Genomic DNA, 12821 nt, shown 5'->3' on the forward strand with positions numbered 1-12821 from the left:
CAAAACTGGATCTCTTTTTTCCAGTAAACAAGAATTAAAAAGAGAAATGGAAACTGCTGTATAAAAAAATTGCAAAGAGAACTTAAAAACTCGCTTGTCCTTAGCATCTAGAAAAATGACCTTCATTTTTGCTGTAGGGTATCTTGGACATAAATCCTGACAATAAACAAAGAAATTTCTAAAATTTTCATATTAAAACGTGTCTGAGCAATATCATTACGGAAAGAAAATATGTAAACTGCCACAGTACAGCTTTCATATCTCTTGTTATGAAAAAGTACATGTCCTTACAGTTATTCTTTGAACAGAACTTCCACACAGTTAAGATACTAAAATGAATGTAATATGAAGATACACTAATACTGTTTTTCAGTTGATATTCCCAAGTATGAATGTTTAATAAAAGTGTGGTCACATAAACTTCAGACATTTTGCCGAGTAAAATTCCAGTATTAGTACATGTACCCTCCAACTCTTCATGTAACCAGCTCTCCCTGATCGTATCCTTATTAACTCTGTAGATATAGACTCAAATATGCCTGGTCATGCAAATAAGGAAGAGACAAACATAAAAATAATGACTCTCTAGCAGTCTTAGCCATTGTTTTAAGAATGCATTCAGTGGTACCTAAGATTTAGTCCTGGAGATCTGAGAACTTTAAATGTCAGTCCTTTAAACAATTTGCATATACAGCAATAATGAAAATATGTCCAAATATAAATGTTACCGAACAATGCAATAGAAATAATGTATTTCATTATAAGTCTGTCCAACAAAGATCATTGCTCAAGTCTGAATGCATTTGCTGTCATGGTTTTGTATAGAGTATTATTGTAAATGCTGCTCTTAAAAATATTATCACACGACAACCTTACCAGTAACAGCAATCATGTACAGTTGTGCATTTTTGTGTGTATAAGCACAGGTGGCTAATAACAAGATTGTGTACAATACCTTATTTGTTTGTTTGTCTGTGCAATAATATTTTATAACCTCTTAACTAAACTGGTCTAAGGACCCTTTTCAGCTATTACTCAGCTCAAGGCAATAAGCACAGAATATTTAAGATTCCAGATTTTTAAGGGTTATATCTAACTTAAGTAGACCAGTAATTACAAAGCATAAACAATGTTTCAGCACACAGATATATGAACCACCTAGAATCATTGCCCTGAAAACTATGACTATTAATTTTGTATAAAACTAACAGGGGGAACCCAGGTAACTGAAAATAACAGAAAAGATAAATATGTTAATTAGTACAGACTAGTACTCAAGCCGAGTGTCCATTCCATAAAGCTCTAGTGTTAGGTTCAGGTAATGATATTCCATTAAAGTATGTTATATTAATAAAATGATTTGTAAAGTTCTACCATAAGATAAGCATTTCTTCCTAATTTTGTACTACACATATAATTCGTCTTCTCAGCAGGTTACATACCTGACTTTGCTTCAAAGTATGTGACCTTTTACAAGGAGTCACAAAGAGACATTTTAATGGGTGGCAACCACTACAGCGTATTATCTATTAATCTGTCTATCTATCTATCTATCTATCTATCTATCTATCTATCTATCTTTCTATCTAGCCATCTATCTATCTATCTAGCCATCTATCTGTCTATCTATCTACCTGTCTATCTATCTATCTATCTATCTATCTATCTATCTATCTATCTGTCTATCTATCTTTCTATCTATCTGTCTATCTATCTTTCTATCTAGCCATCTATCTTTCTATCTAGCCATCTATCTATCTATCTATCTATCTATCTATCTATCTATCTATCTGTCTATTTATCTGTCTATCTGTCTATCTATCTATCTTTCTATCTAGCCATCTATCTATCTAGCCATCTATCTTTCGATCTAGCCATCTATCTATCTATCATCTATCTATCTATCCATCTATCTGCCTGTCTATCTATCTATATGTCTATCTATCTACCTGTCTATCTATCTTTCTATCTATCTGTCTATCTATCTTTCTATCTAGCCATCTATCTTTCTATCTAGCCATCTATTTATCTATCTGTCTATCTATCTATCTATCTATCTATCTATCTATCTATCTATCTATCTATCTATCTGTCTATCTATCTATCTATCTATCTATCTATCTATCTATCTATTTATCTATCTATATGTCTGTCTATCTATCTATCTATCTATCTATCTATCTATCTGTCTGTCTGTCTGTCTGTCTATCTATCTATCTAGCCATCTATCTATCTCTGTTTATCACATCTATAAGTCATTGTGCACAGTGAACAGGCTGACTTCCTGCACAACTGATTTACTGATCATGTGCCAGTTCGTATGCCAATTTGGTACTAAACCAATGGGAAGATGAGGTTTTGGTTAATGCAGATCATGAATGGAAGCAATCGCTCATTTTTTATTCACGCTTTGTGGATGATGCTTTCGTATTATGGGCAGGTACCATTGAAGCCTTGAATTACTTTATTTCTTATTTAGAATCCACCACAAGCTTTTTTATAATTTACTTTGCAACATTCTTATATGGAGATTGATTTTTTGGATATTCAGATTCAAAGTGATGAGTTCAACCATGTTAACACCAGAGGTTTTAGAAAATCATGTTGGAAAAATGTCGTATTAGCCAATGACAGCATGCACCCTTGTTTTGTTTTTTGTAATATAATAAAAGGACAAGCTATTAGGACATCCCGACTTTGTACAGATTAGGACACATTACATCATGATTTGGGTGATCTTGCTTCTAGATTTATAATGAGAGGATATTGTACTAAAGAAGTAGACAAGGAGGTTAATGATATCCTGAAATATAAAGAGTCAAAAGCAGGCCCCTGTTTTTCTAAAAAAGGGGTGGAGAATAGTTTACCAAGTTTTGCTAAGCAAACCAATTCTAGGAATAGGTTGAATTTGTACATTAAATATAGCAGTGACATCAGGGGGATCTGTGACATAATATGAGCTAACTGGAAAATTTTACAGTCGGATGATGCCTTGAGAAAAATAGTAGGTGATGTGCCTAATTTTGTTTTTAAGAGGAACAGGAGTTTGAAATAGATTTTACGTGACAGCAATAGAGTACAAGAGCAACATACTGAGAGAATAGGAACTTATCCCTGCCAGCAATGCAAAGCATGTAAAAATGTATCTAGAACACAGGAATTTGTTCACCCTATTAATATGAGGGTATATAGACCAACATTATTATTGAATTGTAATTCTGAGAATGTTATATATTTGACTAAGTGTTTATGCTGCACATCGTTTTATGTAGGGAAGACCAATTGTAGATTCAAGGATAGGATCCTGAAACACTTGTTGGCTATATGCTTACATAATGTGCATAATGCCCTTTTTCAACACTTTAATGAACATCAGGGGCATCATTTCACTTTTATAGCATTACAATTGATTAAGGCTAATCCTTGGGGGGTGATTTGGTTAGTCACACTAAATACTGTGAGACACAGTGGATTATAAATCTTGGTGATGACAGAAGCCCAGGACTTAATGGAGTGATGCCCTTAAATACAACCCTTAAGAGGTGTAGACCTTTTTTTTTAGATTTCTGAATGCTCATTGGAAGATTATTGTTTTAAATATTGTGTTCTTATCATTCTATAACTGTCTGATGAAGGGTCTATCCTGAAAGCACTAATGTTCATATTAAACCTTTATACTAGCCTGGTGGTCCATGAAGTTTTTTCATTGTTTGTTTGCTTCAATGTATGTGACCTTTTAAAAGGTGTCACAAATAGGCATTTTAATGAGCGACAACACCTACAGCATATTATCTATCTATCTATCTATCTATCTATCTATCTATCTATCTATCTATCTATCTCTCTATCTATCTCTGTCTATATATCACATCTATAAGTCATTGTGCACTGAGAACAGGCAGACTTCCTGCACAACTGATTTAATTGGTTGTAGACAGTAAAGCTAACAGGAACGTGTCTCTTCATAGAACTAGATGTGTGGTGTGTAGCAAGTTTCAGCATATAAAAATGGTCTCATTCATGTGAAGTAGAGGTCTCCCAACCCAATTCAAGTGTAACTTGGACAACTGAATGTGGAGCAGGATATTTATCCCTGGTTTGGCACTTATGTCTCTAATGGACACAGGCAACCTGTAAATGGTTCATCGCTTAGGCCCCTCTTTAAAGTTATCAAGGGTAGCAGAACTTGCAGAGATTTGGGATGCATATCTAAGCTTAAAAGGCCCTAGTGGAAATTAGCCTAGTACACACCTATGAACCTATGAAGCAAAAAAAAAAGAAATGAATGCTCAGGGATATTTATTTTTTAAGTAGGAAAGACCCACTAAGTACAGATGGCTATTTTTTAAAGAATCAGCCCTGGGTAAGTGACTGCTCAGAGACAAAATAGGGAGCATTTAGATCCAATAAATGTCAAATTCGAATAAATGGGACCTAATTAATTTGCAACTAAAAGTCTTTAAATGGTGTATTACATTATCCCTCTCATATGTCTGAGCTTTAGTTTGGTTTACTCTATTACTCAAAATGTTATCACTCAAGACATACTAATGCAGACAGACACAGACCAGATGTCACTTTTCGATTTCTTTGTATGTATTTTTGGTCCTAGCAATACTCTGGCTATCAAACCTGGCTTATGGCGCTGTCTGCTACCTACCAGCCTCAGGCAAAGAAAACTTGGACTTGAGGTCATATCAGTACAGAGACTGGAGGAAACAGGGTTAGTATACGGCCTTAACCACTTTTTGTTATAGACCAGACATCACACTGCCAAAGCAGTGTCTACAATACCAGGCCATGGATAAAATTCTGCCACTCTACTTACCTGATGTGCAATCTACTGTCGACCTTGACTGTGTAGGTAAGGACACACTGGGATGCTTATTAATAACTGCCATGTGTGATGTGTCCTAGTTGTAAGGCAGCAATTGAGAGGAAGTCATTGCTGTCACTTAAAGAGTCAGTGTAGCAATATTAAAGAAGGGATTTTAGGAATAGGATTTAGTGTTAAGATGGAGATTTAAGATTATGCTTTGGGACTAAGTTTTAGGATGAAGGACATGTTTTAGAATTAAGATTAGAGACAGACTTTTAGGACTGTAGAAGAGGTTTTAGGATTAGGGTGAGAAGCAAATTTGTAAGTCTAGGGATATGGTTTTAGGATTAAGATAATGACAAGCTTAAGCAGACATTTTGTAATCAGTCGTGAGAGTTCATGAGTGTTCCAGGCTCTATCAGGTAAGTTAACAATTGACTAATTACCGCTCTGCAGCTGGCATGCTTGACTGACAGCCACTTCACCTGATTCTGATAAAAGAGAAAGGCCTTGTAATGTATTTTATCTTTGTTACATACAAACCGTTGCCACATGTTAACATATTCCAAGTGGTTTCACACAAACCACATTAGTCCTACAAAACCATAGTAATGAGCAAGCAATGGAAGAAAGCTAGTCATTTTCCCCTCAGACAGCCCAGCAATTATATCTAATTGTATACTACAGCTAAAGCTAATTATAGCTACGTTATGCATAACTCAGATGTCCAGTTAAGCTTTCAGTCTAAATTCACTCAAATGTAAAGTAGTCCAGCAAAGTGAGATTGTGGCTGTTAAAACTGAACAAATAGCAAGAGGGTCAATTACTTTCAATAGACTGTTCCAAACCCAACAAAAGCAGTTATGGCTACTACTGTGTGCACATTAGACAAATGTAACAAGAAATGGCAGTCATTTAATGAATTTCAGCTTTGTTCCATGCAAATAATAGCCACACACTGAAGTATTCCAGGTTGATGCACACAAATCAAATTAATCCTGCAAATGTGCATTAGTCCTGCAAAGCGAGATAGTGACTGTTTAAACTGAGAAAACAGCAGGAGAGTCAGTTGGTTTCTACAGACATCTCCTGCACTATTCAACAGTTACAGCTAATTATGTGCATACATCAGACATCTTGATTATGACAGAAAATGATAGCCGTGTATTGTATTTCAGATTTGTTCGATGATAATATTAGCCACAATAAATTATTCCCAGTTGCTTCATATACAAATCACAGCAATCCTGCAAATTCAGAATAATGAACAAACAGCAGTCTTTACTCATGTTTTTATGTGTTACTCTAATTCACGCAGTTAAAAAAAAAATCAGGTTTTACATTGATATGCACTTACAAGAAATGAGATAAGGGATCGCGATATCTGGCATTTTAATGGATGAAAATCCTCAGCAGTTTTTCAGAAAACCAAAAAAAAAAAAAAATACAAGGGACAGGGCAAGGATAAAGACAGAGTCATGAGGTGCTCTGCAACATCAGGGATAAATGAGAACTATGGCTGCCCACCCAAATGTACCAAATATGTGGTTGTCTGCATTGTCTGCCAGTTGTTGTTGTGTCTTTCGGCTTTTCCCGGTTAGGGGTCACCACAGCGGAACTCCGGTCCGCTAATGATTGGCAGCAGATTTTTACTTGCCGAGTTGCCGGCACTGATGCACAACCTTCAATGAAGGTACGCCCATTCACGCATGTCTCCACACAGAAGACGCTCTAGCTGAGAATCGAACAGGACAACATCTTATTGTGAGGTGACAACGCTACCAGTAACAACATTAAAAAAAAACTTACCTCATGCTATCACTGAAAGAACAGCTTTCACTTCATGCCACATATATTTCCTGTACTTACACATTTCATGACCTTTTGTTCCATTCTATACACTCTACCTGATTCATTGTCTAGGTAGACTGTGGGCAGGGCTGAGCAGGAGACCAAAAAAAAATAATGTCCAAGTCTGCAACACTTTCTTCTAGGGCACTGCAGCTGCTCTATATTTGAGTGGGGAGCTATATGCCATGTATTTATATAGTTGCTTAAAGAAATGATGCATTTCTTTAGTTTAACAGAATAAATAAATAGAGAAAGTATCCCTACAAAAGTAGTGCTCTAAAATAGTGAAAATACCCCAACTAGAGTAGTGCTCTAAGTGGCTGCCTATTTGTCATGTGCATAAGGCCAACCATGTAGGTATCCCTACTCAAACTATAGAATGAGTCAATCCAGATTATGTTTCACATTCTGAGAAAAATACTCTTGGCAAACTTTAAAGAAAAAGCAAGAGCTGTGTTCATAAACAAGAAAGTTGGTCCATTTTTCACACCACTAAAACCTGAGACATTTTGAAGAAAGTGAGCTAGAGATATGTACAGTTTTATATAATATACATATATATATATATATATATATATATATATATATATATATATATATATATATATAGGTACTTCCACGGTGGTGCAGCAGTAGCGTTGTTGCCTCATAGCAAGAGGTTCTCCCGTTCGATTCTCGGCTTGGGTTGGGAGTGCCTTCTGTGTGGAGTCTGCATGTCCTCCCCGTGGTCGAGTGGGCATGCAAAAGACATGCGTTGAATGGGCGTGCCTTCGTTGAAGGTTAGGCGTCGGGCTGGCAACTCGACACCATAAAATCCAACTGCCAATCATTAGTGGACCGGAGTTCCACTGTGGCGATCCCTAACCGGGAAAAGCCGAAAGACAAACAACAACATATATATATATAGATATTTACATATATATATATATATATATATACATATATATATATATATATATATATAGATATATAAGATATTTACATATATACATAAGAATCTATTTTGCATGTGGTGTATAATAGATACCTAATATAATACATAAGTTTAAATTTTACATTATATACATATATATGGTTAATATGAGATTAGTTGATCAGAGCTAAAATCGACCTCTGCATTGTCGACCCATATTATTCAACAATGCAAACTGTTGACAGTTGTGTGGTAATGGACAATTCCAGGTAAAGGAGATATACCCCTTCCCTGGGGATTGTGCAGTTTCAAAGATAGTATATTTAATTAGCAGGGTGTTAGTGTGGGGGCACTTTATAGACTTGATTTACCCTTCACAATATGTTTTTACACTTAGCATGTTACAAGAAGTAACCTCAGTGCATCTGCAGATGGGTGTTGGCATTTGTATTTTGAGGTTATTGGGTTCTAACATTGATTCAACGAATGTCACTAATACTAAATCACTAAATATATATATATATATATATATATATATATATATATATAAATATATATACATATATGTGTGTGTGTGTGTGTGTGTGTGTGTGTGTGTGTTTGCGTGTGTGTGTGTGTGTGTGTGTGTGTGTGTGTGTGTGTGTGTGTGTGTGTGTGTGTGTGTGTGTGTGTGTGTGTGTGTGTGTGTGTGTGTGTGTGTGTGTGTGTGTGTGTGTGTGTGTGTGTGTGTGTGTGTGTGTGTGTGTGTGTGTGTGTGTGTGTGTGTGTGTGTGTGTGTGTGTGTGTGTGTGTGTGTGTGTGTGTGTGTGTGTGTGTGTGTGTGTGTGTGTGTGTGTGTGTGTGTGTGTGTGTGTGTGTGTGTGTGTCTATATACAGAGAGAGAGATGAGCTAGATAGCTAGAGATAGATATATGCATACATATGTACATACACACACACATATGCACACTCGCAAGTGCGCGCACACACACACACACACACACACACACACACACACACACACACACACACACACACACACACACACACACACACACACACACGCGTCATTTAATCTGTTAATTCTGCATTTTGTCAACAGAATGGACTGTTGGGGAAATTTGTTGAGAATTTTCATCACTGGGTGTTGCTGGTGTTAAAAGAAGGAAGGAATATTAAGTGTGTATTTGTAAGGTAATTATGGGTTTGCTGTTTTAATGCTGAAGCTTTTGAATACATCAAAAGGTTCTACATTATGGGATGAGGTGTATTTGTGATTGTTTGTGGGTTAGGTAAGAAAATAGATTTAGTGTTGTGAATGTCTGCTTCTCTCTGTGGTATTTGTCTCGAGTGTCTTCTATAGTGGTAGTGTTATGGAAAGGGCTTTCCTAAAGAGGTGTAGATCTGAGGTTGAGGTCAAAGACAGAATTAGGATGTATTATTAAGGTAGTGCAGTGGTGAAGCCATCCTTACTAGTGCATGCTACCTCTAACTTTGCCCTCTCCCTAACCCCAGCTCTATACTTAATGTTAGAAAAATCCTTTCCAGAACACTACCACTATTTAGACAGATTATTCTGAATTAGTGCTAGGGCTTTGGTTAATAGGTGACAAAAGGAAACGGCTTGTTTTCCTTTTGCAGTCTTTTTTTTATTTTTCAATTTTGTGGAATTTGTGGTTTATGAATTCTTAAAATACTAGCATCAGTCATCTACATTTTGATAATTAAAAATATACTCACATAAACAAGTAAAATACAATAAATTACATGTGCATGTGTATAAATACACAGACAACTATCTAGATAAATACATAAAGAGATAGAGAGACAGATAGATAGACAGATTTGAATTCCACTTGTATGGTTGAAACTGCATTTGTAGAATCACAAAACACTGAAAAATCATTGAAAATACTTTTAGTTGAGCTCCTGTGGCTGAAACACCACTTAACAGAATGTGGTTTGGATACACATAATCCTGTACTACAGAGGTCGAAATAAGTAGAAATAAATGAATATGGTTATCTGGTTACTTGTAAAAATGATAATCTGTGTTACCTATAGATAATCGATGCTGGTGTGTTTTCTATGTGTACACAAACACCGAATCTTGATCTGTGGTCTTTTCTCTTTTCTCAGTTGATATATTAAAGAAAATAGGTGTAGAGAGAAAGCCTCAAACAAGAGATTGAAAGGGGCTAGATTCCCAAATACATTTTTAAGTTCCACTCCTCTGTGTGAAGATTTCTACTATGACTGAACAACATGAATTTTCAGTCAAATGAGTTTTCAGACACGTGTTCAGTGTTTTGTGATTCACCCAAATGTGAATGCAGTTGTACACCATCTCTCTCTCTCTCTCTCTATATATATATATATATATATATATATATATATATATATTTATATTTACATATATATTATTTATCTATAGTGTGTATATATATATATATATATATATATATATATATATATATATATATATATATATGTATGTATATATATCAATACAGATATAGATATCTACATGTGCTCTCAACCACCCTTGCATATAAAGAATAGTTGCATCCAAACTATGAGTTTGTAGTGAAAATATGCAGTTGCATATACCTATAACATACATATTGCGGTAACATACAATTTACCAGATTTTGAAATGCTCTGTCATCTTTCTGGAAGTTTATGCTGATACTGTGTTCATTGACTAGAAATTCTACTCAATATATTTAATGTTTGTTTTCTCATTTTTAAAACTGGAATATACTTTAATGTTGCTCTTGTATTACCTTTTCTAATAATCAAGACCATGTATGCCTATAAAACCAAAACACACATAATTTTGTAACATATATCAAGATGATTGCTAGAAATTATAAATGTATAAAACAGGTAGACCACTATGTGGTAAGCATATTACTATATGTCTGTGCTGAGCCCAAATCCTAGAACTATTATAAATACAAAGCTAGCTAGCTAGATTGACAGATTATAAGAAGATAGAAGAGAGGTAGATATACACAGATAGATGAGTAGATAGACAATGAACAGATACTTTAACATATAGAAATAGAAAGCTATAGGTCTCTAGATATAAGTGGAGGTATTTTCATATATCCTATACACATACATGCATAAATATGAATGCATTCTAGCCCAGAAGAAACAACGACCTATTTTAGTTAAATGCAGCAAACATAAATTATTTAAGAAGTAATGTAGTTAAAGTGTTTTTATTTCCAGAAATACTAAAAGTCTTGCAATAATGCATATTCTTCTCAACCCAAATTTTCTTGCAGATATTATCCATCTCAGTAAAAGCATTTAGAAAAAAAAATTAAAACCATTTCAAATAAATACTCAAATATTAGTCAAAACAGAAATATGTCAGAAAGTCATATGGAAAGCAATAAAGTCTATCACTAGATAAACAATGGCTGTTTGCAAAAGCATAAATTAGTTGAATGTTTGCCATATCTCTTTTTCTGAGCATTATCCCCCAAAATGAGTTAAAATAAAATATACTTTCTCACTCTGTCTGAAAAGTTTACAGAAATATAATTCACAAGTTTTGCATTTATCTGAACATTGAAGTCATAAGCTGTTACTCATTTTTACTTGGATGCAACTAAGGATTTATTTCAAATTCAAACTAAGACTTTCTTTTACCTTTTTTTATTTAGCATTTTGTTATTTTGGTTAAAGCACATATTAGCTAAAGGCAAATATTAGTTACAACAAATGTGCTAGATTTTAAACACCAGAATACTTACCTCAGGCTGAATGTAAACCTGTACAAAGGATGTATGTTAGCCAAAGTGAGAAACTTCTAAACAAGTTACATAAATAAAATCACTTGTATTGGGCAAGAAATAAAACAAATCTATTGGTTGGTTTAACCTCCAAAATCAATCAGTGCAAAATATTGTCACAAACCAATCAGTTTGGCAATAGGATGTTGAGCAATTTCACAGAAATGAAAACCAAATATATCAACCTGCACAACATTTAGGATGGTTGTGCAAAGAACACATGACTCATATTTCCCAAGCAATTTCACAGAAATAAAAACCAAATTTAACAGCCTGCACAACATTTAGGATGGTCGTGCAAAGAACACGTGACTCATATTTCCCAAGATAACCCGTCAGCAACAACAGAAAAAAAAAGGAAGAAAACAAGCTTTTTAATGTTATTGATGGTAAATGTTAATATTTTATTAACACTGTACTAATGTGTTTACTATTAAAAATGTTATATCTTTATTTTTCATCTGCATGCATCTATTAATATTATTATACTCAGTTCAAACAGGTAAGATGACAGTTGTAACTAACGTTTTTCATCCACAGTCTAAAATATAAAGACAAAATCAAAAATTCAAGACATCTAGTATTCATATAAACATATAAAACTAATAGCATGTGTCATATTCCTTGTATACAGAAGGAGCTGTTGCATTAGATTATTATGTTTCTAGAAAGCAAATACCACTAAAGGCCTTATGGCATCCAGTTTACCCTTAATGAGTGGAAACAAATACGATTCACTCACATGTTCAGTAAAAAAATCAGTTCATTAATAAAATAAGATAGTTTACAGATGGGATAATGCAAGTAATAATTTAATTTAATTTAAAAGTTTAAATATTATAACACAGTCTGATTTACCTCCAAAACCAAACATAGCCCCCCTGGGATTCATTAACAATCATGTAAGCTTTATGTAAACCCTCCAGAATTACAGTGCATTAACCCGACAAGCAACTCTTACTGAATATGCATGCTACTCATCGTGCCTTCATGTCGACAAGCACCGTTTTGTGGCCAGCTACAGTACTGACAGCTAAGAAACACTTCAGGGAAGTACAAGCACATAATGTAAACTAAACTGCTTGCCTGTAGACAATCTTATTATGTGAGGGCACGCAGACAGCTTATATGAAGTAAGGGCAAGTTGATTACAAGAAGTAAGATGCAGGGGACACTAAATGGGGAGAATGAACACAGAATACAATGTCAATAGTTCAGAGATGAGTATAAGGGACAGTAAATTGATTCAAATGTGATTATGTCACAAAGAATCATTTTAAACAGAAATACTTCCATATGATGTAATTAGGAGCAGCCTTAGGCCAACTGGTGCCCTAGGCAAAAAGGCTCCATGACGCCCCCACCACACCACATGGTGCCCCCATCCTGGTCTACCTACAACAAATACGTTGACCTATGCCTAAGGCCGGCTATGGTAATAATAATTAGT

General features: G+C 34.8%; 1 protein-coding gene across 1 annotated transcript in view; it reads right to left on the minus strand.

Annotated features, from left to right (window-relative positions):
• The window catches only part of LOC122788886 (pulmonary surfactant-associated protein D-like), a 533542-nt gene extending 522085 nt beyond the window's left edge, over nt 1-11457 (minus strand). The window contains exon 1 of the mRNA XM_044055829.1: nt 11333-11457. The gene's annotated coding sequence lies outside the window, so the exon portion shown is untranslated. The remainder of the gene's footprint in view (nt 1-11332) is intronic.
• Between the last annotated feature and the right edge of the window lie 1364 nt (nt 11458-12821).

Source organism: Protopterus annectens, chromosome 14.part0 (genome assembly GCF_019279795.1).
Source record: "Protopterus annectens isolate FY-2018-M chromosome 14.part0, PAN1.0, whole genome shotgun sequence".
Classification (NCBI taxonomy): domain Eukaryota; kingdom Metazoa; phylum Chordata; order Ceratodontiformes; family Protopteridae; genus Protopterus; species Protopterus annectens.